This window comes from Mustela erminea, chromosome 2 (assembly GCF_009829155.1).
Source record: "Mustela erminea isolate mMusErm1 chromosome 2, mMusErm1.Pri, whole genome shotgun sequence".
Taxonomy (NCBI): Eukaryota; Metazoa; Chordata; class Mammalia; order Carnivora; family Mustelidae; genus Mustela; species Mustela erminea.
In genome coordinates, this window is record NC_045615.1 from 32,700,242 (window position 1) to 32,708,344 (window position 8,103).

At 37.9% G+C, this 8,103-nt stretch overlaps 1 long non-coding RNA gene across 1 annotated transcript in view; it reads left to right on the plus strand.

Annotated features, from left to right (window-relative positions):
* Positions 1-7,314, plus strand: part of LOC116584377 — a 425,418-nt gene extending 418,104 nt beyond the window's left edge. Inside the window, exon 3 of the long non-coding RNA XR_004283178.1 lies at positions 7,112-7,314. This is a non-coding gene — a long non-coding RNA (uncharacterized LOC116584377). The remainder of the gene's footprint in view (positions 1-7,111) is intronic.
* The last annotated feature ends 789 nt before the right edge of the window (positions 7,315-8,103 follow it).

The following is an 8,103-nucleotide window of genomic DNA, read 5'->3' on the forward strand; positions in this document are numbered from 1 at the left end:
ACATAGCCTGTTTTTACTTCAAAACAGATCTAAGCTTTATATTTAGCAGGTTGGTTCTGATCATACAAAAGGCCAAGGAGTCTTTGTGAATCAGGAAATTGTTCTGTATTGACTCTGCCATCAACTAGTCTTCACTTATGTTAAAACATTGTCTACCGGGACTTAATTTGGTCATCTGTAAAATGGTAGGGTGCTTTCTGATTTTTTTCTTTTAAATATAAAAATCTATGATTCTGTCTTATGCTTAAACTCAATAGACTAGAAAGAGAAATTTATGTATAGACAGTACAAATAAGTTATATTTGAGCAGATACATATAGCTTTGTATCTGGACTTGAATTTTAGTTAGGAATCCAAAAAACCATCATTTGTTTTGTGTTTTTTTTTTTTTTTGCATACGTGCTTGTGTGCATGCATTCATGCGTGTATGTAGTGTGTGAGTTTGCTTGATTAGGATTGTTGGGACCAATTCTCCTTGGCTTAATATCTTAAAACCATATGAGAATCACTTAATTCAATTTGCTTTTTAATTTTCTGATGCACTGTCAGAATTTTGACATGAATGAGGAGAAACCAGTGTTTTCTTCTTTAGGTCATTGAAAGGCTGAGAGGAACTGTGTTGCAAGGCTCTGAGAAGGCTGTGATTTATGAGACCCCTGGGAACACTGACAGTTAAGTTCCAGAATATAGAAGGGGAGGGAGAGCCACTGCCCTGTGTGAGAACACCCTGTTGCCCCCATTCCTCAGAGATAAGGGTGGGAAGCTTCTGAAGCAAGTGACTTGAATACCCTCCTCATGCCTCAGAATTCTCCACAGATGTCATGCCATCCTTCTGGGATTACTACTTTGTGTTTTCTGAAGATGTGTGAAGAAATAGTTGTTTTCCCATCAAGAGCTTTGTTTGTTCTTATTTTCTTTTTGTTCAGTCATATATAGTAATATTTTGAAAGTCATAGAGAACATTAACCAAGATTAACTACAGGTTTATATACTTGGAGACAAGGCCATGTATCTGCCAAAATAAATCTTGCTTTTTAAACAAAGTTTTAATTTCATTTACCTGATCAAGAAAGTAAGATACAACATAAACATTTTACTTTATCTAATCCTAAACTATGTCCACAAAGCTGATTAAGTACTACTGTATGCTTACCTTCCTTAGACTTTTGATTACTTATAATATGTAATTTTTTTTTTTTTTTAGAGAATTGAACAAAATGATTTTTTTTTTTTCTTTTACTCAGCACTTTGGAATAGAACAAAGATCAGTCCTATGAGGTTAGGACTGTTTCTGATGACACTCTTTTGTCATGAGCTTAATATGAAAATACAAACTAGTTACAACTGACTATTTCAGTTTCTGCTTATAATTATCACACATTTTATGTAACTGTGAAGATTACTATCGATTCTCCAAAAGACTGAAGTAAATTACTTGGCTCCATTATAGTCTTCTTCAACTTCAGAAAACAGATGTGTCCAAAATTAGGACCAATACTTTTCAGAGAGTAAAATCAAAGATCTTGAGGGGTCATCTAATCCATCATCCTACATTTGGTATTGAAGGTTGTTCATCCAATTGCTCCTGAAAGGTCTTCAGGGACAGAATTTCTGCATTAAATGGATATCCTTCTATTCAGAAAGGTGCTTGTACATCCCAGAGATAAACACAATTGGATTTCAACAATCAGGCAAAACCCAGGAAAACACACTCACTTGGAAATGCTTCATTACTTTGCAGATTTTTTGTAAACCCAGAACGAGACATTTTAATTATTTTTGTTTTTATTTTCTTTCTCTCGTTTTCCCCATTGATCTTGTTTTGCTTGTTTAATATTTTCCCTAACTCTGCAGAACTCGACATAAGTATATCCTTCAGCACTTCCCTCGTAAAAATGGGTTTTTAACCCAAGGTTTTCCCCCTCTCTTCCATGAGTTACAAACTCTTTATGCTGTGATATCTTGCTCATATGTTCTTCCCGATAACCTCTGACAGTGACCATCAGGTGCACTGTGCAATGGCAGGCCGAAAATCCATTTGATCAGTAGGGATGTGCTATGAAATATCCTTTCCCCGACTCAGAATGCCTTCTTTCCATTTTTAGAATTCATTTAATGTTCTTATCTTTATTATTTATATGACCCCTATCAATGCATTTATAATTTCAATATTGCTTTGCATAGACTTCTTCTTTCTTCCAGCTGTTGGCCTGGTTTCTTCTCTCTCTTTTTCCAGGTTTCAATCAGTGGCACATTCTAATGGCCGTACATGGCCTAAACCAACTGATAACTTTAAACAAAATTTCTCTGTTATTTAAATGAATGTGCTGAACTCTCACATGTCAGTCTCACACTCATCTCTCTGATGAAGTGACTGAATACCTTAACTCTAATAAGCCCCAGCTTAGACCCCAGATCCTCCTTAAGATGATCCATTTAGACCTGTGATGATTTTTTGGGTGTTCAAACCTTTTTCACAATTACATTTAAGATTCTATAATCATATGATCTCCCTGATATGAGGAAGTGGTGATGCAACATGGGGGCTTAAGTGGGTAGGAGAAGAATAAATGAAACAAGATGGGATTGGGAGGGAGACAAACCATAAGTGACTTTTAATCTCACAAAACAAACTGAGGGTTGCTGGGGGGAGGGGGTTTGGGAGAAGGGGGTGGGATTATGGACATTGGGGAGGGTATGTGCTTTGGTGAGTGCTGTGAAGTGTGTAAACCTGGTGATTCACAGACCTGTACCCCTGGGGATAGAGTATTATGCCTCCATCAGAAAGGATGAATACCCAACTTTTGTAGCAACATGGACGGGACTGGAAGAGATTATGCTGAGTGAAATAAGTCAAGCAGAGAGAGTCAATTATCATATGGTTTCACTTATTTGTGGAGCATAACAAATAGCATGGAGGACATGGGGACTTAGAGTGGAGAAGGGAGTTGGGGGAAATTGGAAGCGGAGGTGAACCATGAGAGACTATGGACTCTGAAAAACAATCTGAGGGTTTTGAAGGGACGGGGGGTGGGAGGTTGGGGTACCAGGTGGTGGGTATTATAGAGGGCACGGATTGCATGGAGCACGGGGTGTGGTGCAAAAATAATGAATACTGTTATGCTGGAAATAAAAAAAAAAAAAGATTCTATAATAAGTTTCAAATATTGATTGTATTGTGCCATGAATTTTTCAAACTGACTAACCTGTGTAAGTCATATCTCCTTAGTGACACAGAAAACTCCTTGACTACTAAAATTTTCCTGTATAATTTTGTATATAACCTTCTGCCCCTTGATTCCTAGCATGGTTCAGAAAACACAGACTATGCTCAAAAAATGCTTATTGAATTACGAGTCTGTTCAGTGAATACATCAGTGGATATTTACTTGGTTACTTGTCTTTGCCTGATACTGTGTTTCTTTCTTGCTTAATTATGATAAAAATAAATCCCTGGGAGAGCCCCACTCTTTGCTTTTTTCCTTTTTTTTTTTTTTTTTTTTTAAGCTGACAGAGATTGAAGTTGGTCTTACTTAGAGCGGAGAATCAGATGCGTATTTTGTTTTGTTTTCCTTTTAAACCAGAGACGACTTAGGCCATCAAGAACAAGAAGAAGTACCAAATTTAGAATCTCTTAGGGAAATCTTCAGTCCTAACATTAGAATAACCAACTGCAAATGCCAAATTTTGTAGCCAGAGGCAGTAATTGAGGTTCTGTTCCCAGAGCCGGAGGGAGGGTTGGAAGCCACAGGGTAGAAGCAAAACAAATGTGATTCAGGCATGTGTATGAAAGAAATAGTGTCCAGTTGGAGAGTGAATGTTTCAGAATGGCTTCAACAATAATTAGAGTCAATAGTTTCCACAAAAATCAAGTTTGGAAATCTGGATTATGTATTGAGGTTGTGTACACAGATACAAATTAGCTGAATGATTCCAGAATCCACAGCTCTTCTCTGGTAGCATGGCCAGAACCTGGTAGTGCTCAGTTGTTGAAGGCAAAATGGCTCTTGTTATATTCCGTAGGGTGTAATTACTGCACAAGATGGGCTGTGCTCCCATGGGAGAAATACATACCACAACATTTCTTTTTTTTTTTTTTTTAAGGTTTGGATTGTTGCATGATGAGTCAATCCCAGAGAAACTCCATGCTTCCTGTTGGCAGAACACTTTGCGAGCTACTTGAACAATGATTCTTGGAACACTGAAAAAATAAAATTAAATTAAAAAAAAAAGAAAGGTGTTAGCTAAATCCAAGCCACTAATATTAGCTGATATTATGTTCCAGTGTTCTAAGTATCACAGAGTGTTAGAAGCCTTTTTTCCCCAATAGGGTTTGAAAATTTTGAAAGTTCAGTTTATGGGAATACCTAATATAGTACCATCTAAATGTTATTAAATATCCTGGTTATTAATTTTCCCATTATTTCTGGAGCACTTGCTTGCAAAAACATAATAAACTTCTTGTTTAGTGTATAAAATCCTCTAGGAAGTAAATATCCTTTTTCTGAAATTTGATTTACATTTTAAATTTCAAGATAAAGCTAATTGAAATAACTCAACCACATAAATCAAATTAACTTGAAATTCAAATCTGATTTTTGAACAATCTCAGAGTAAACAAAGGATAACTGACATGCATAATGAAGTAAAGGATTAAGACAGCCATTTATTTAATTCAAGCTAAAAATCTCCTTTCCTGTAACTTCAATGAATATTTTAAGCAAAAGTACTAGAGTCTAAATTGTCTGGAAAGATGCCTTAGCTTTTCATGGACTTTTTCATGGATGTAAACACTGACAATATTACTTTTCTAAACAGATTCATAATTTACATTTTAGTATTTGTCACACACCATTAAATTTACAGACTTCTATTTACAACCTTCCCTTAATTAAGATAGTCCTTCTAGACAGAGGGATTAATGATTATTTTTAGAGTAAGGAAATACTCACCTCATAATTATAGGTCATAGATGTGATCCTTAAGCTATAGCAGTCTTCAAGCATTATCAATTTAACTTTGGACATGGCATTTTTGGAGGAGTTTGGCTTTCAGTCCCCTCATTAAAGCTTCGATATTTAACAAATATGCTCTGTAAACTGAGAGTGATGATGAGCAAATGTCAAGGTTAGGGCTATCTAACTCTCTTGTTTTTTACTATTTTAAAGCAGAGATTTGTCACAAGGCAAACTTTGATTAGCTTATTGTTCTTAAGCTATTGTATCGATATAGTGCCGTGGATCTTAAAATTAGTTTGTATCAGGATCATCTTTGATATATATTTTTTAAAGATTTTATTTATTTATTTGACAAACAGAGATCACAAGTAGGCAGAGGAGGCAGGCAGAGAGAGGGGGGAGCAGGCTCCCTGCTGAGCAGAGAGCCCGATGCGGGGCCCGATCCCAGAACCCTGGAATCATGACCTGAGCCGAAGGCAGAGGCTTTAACCCACTGAGCCACCCAGGCACCCCCATCTTTGATATTTTTAAGAGATGCCCACCTCAGCTTTCTGCCATAGCCCTACCAAACCCAAATCTGTAGTAAAGTGAGTCTTAGGTTTCTATGTGTTACCAAGTCACCCCAGATGAGCCTGGTGGGTGGTAGAGGTGGATACCACTTGCAGAGCACATGAGAGGGACTCACAGTTAGCCCAAACTTGGAAGTACATTGAAGTATTTATTTCAGCAAATATTTAAATTAAATGGTTTTTTTGTTTGTTTGTTTGTTTTTAGCAATCTTTATAGTGAGTACTGTTGGCTAACTTGCCAAGGAGAGTACCTACCTTTTTTACTTTTTATCTTTATTCTGAGTTTAAAGAAATACAAACATCAAATAGAAATGGCATTATTGTTCTGAATACAAAGTTAGAGATGCATTGCAGCTGGAAACAACTTTGAAGATCTCCTGTGTGATTCGGGGCAAATTAGATGTGTAAGGGTGTATAAAAACAACAGATTTTTTTTGGATTTTGCTTCCATCGGGGTAAAGAAACAAAACACAAAAGAGAGATCTGATCTATTTGCCATATCTGGAAAATATGAAGTGCCTGTATCTAAAATTCTGTTCTTTTAAAGACAGATCACTGAATACCTTAACAAAGAGTAAATGATCACAGAGGAGAGTGATTTTTAATAAGTTCATGTATTTGAGAATTCACTCTACTGAAAGATTGAATTTTTTTTCTTTTTTATTGAAAGGGCAGAAATTTTGATCAACCATTTTCTCTAAATTGTATTAGCTGTTAAGAGCATAGTCACAGCCTTAGCAGAGTCTGTTTCCTTCCTGGCGAAGCAAATGGAGGCAACTACTGATCCTAATAAATATAGGACTTTTTCAGGGGCGCAGGAGTTGGAGTAAAGCTGCAGTTGGTGGTATAATGATGTATGCCTCAGAATGGTCATGCCTTCTCACTCCTGTTGCTGGTGTCTTACTAAGGAAGGTGCAGGCAACAGTTAACTATCTTTTACAACGAGGCACAAAAAGACATTTACACTTGTTCCCAGTCCCTGTCTCTCTCTTTCTCTCTCCCTTCTTATTTTTAAACACCTTGTTCAATGCTCTTCACCTCAAGGCAGATCCCTTGACCTAAGTAGATTATGGGGGATGCATGAAGGACATAGCCAGCTAGCCATGCTTTTCAAGGAAGAGATTTGACTCCAAATAGGACACTAAGCTTTTCAGCCTTCTGCTTATTTACCTAGTCAGCAGGATGCAATGTCTCTGGGTGCTTAGTGGACTCCTGGGGAATCAGGGGAGAAACAAAAGCAGAAGTGGCAGCCGCTGCAAATGTGGGAGTCTGTGCCATTAAAGGAAGCAGTTGCTAATAAGGGCCTGTGAGACCTAGGTTTCCTTGGTTTCCATGACAGTTATTAGGTACCATAGAAATTGAATTGTCTCCCACAATGCTCTTAGGGGAGGGGGGGTGCTTCGGTGACAAAGCAGTGCAGTTATGACTTGCAGTAAATCGTCCTTTTGAGAACACAACACTCCCCAGATTATTTGCTCCTGCGTTTCTTTTAAACTCCTTTTCAGTGTGTTTGACATTTTGGCCAGAGACCCTGGCTTCTGCTGCACAGTGTCTCAAACACTATTTTTCCCCCTTTTTGTTTAGAACTGAGCTTGGAAAAGCAAGGATATGAACAATTGTGCAGGTGGGCTACTCAGGGCGAGTGAAGAGATAAGGCATCCAATCAGGGACTGGCACCGTGCAACCCTGCCAGTATGCCCCTCCACCAGATTTCCGTAATCCCAGCACGGGAGACTGCCAGCAATGGGAGAAGTTCAGTGGGCAGAAACAAAGAGAAGAACAAGGAAGTCGAGGTAAGAGGAGGTTTGCTTTGATAAAACAGGACAGCCAAGGCAGCTGTAGCCAGTGCTGCTCTTGGCGCCACAGGCGTGGCGAAGGCTGGCTTGCGCTCTCATGTCTAATAGTAGACTGGAGGAGAATCATTTCTAACTCACAGGAACATATTAAATGTAACCACTGTTTTCTCAGTGAAGAAAGGAACCAGATCCATACAGACGCTTGCCGCTTGACAGATAAAAACTTCTGACTCTTTTTCTAAACATCTAGGGAGTCACTTTGAACTTTGGTGGCTCACGGGACAGAACCTAGCTGTCCCAATGTGGGTATTGCTGTAGTACGTTTGCAGACCCTGGGGCTGTTGATGTTTGCTAAGTTTGCTCGCTGACCATGAACCTAGAATGTTTGAAAATAACTTTCTTGACAAAGTGTTGGAGGAGTCATGTATATGCCAGCTGTGTCACTGAACACATAGCATGAATTAGGGTGACATGTCTCTGTCTCATAGGATCTATTGCTCTCTGTATTCATTCTGAATGTGTACGTGTATATTATTTTGTTTGATATCTGTTTCATTTGTATTTTTTTCTTCACAAAAAAGCATTATTTGAAACTTACATGGGCTAGAGAAATAGATTATCCAATTTTCACACTTGGGCCTTATTTGCAGTGAAATTTAGCTGCTGTTGTTCTAACAAACTGCTTGAAAGAGCTCATGCAGAGAACTTATTTCAGAGCTTTTTAAGAAAGACTTTGAGCAGACTCAAGGATTTGGGTGAAAATATTATAAATGTTGTTGT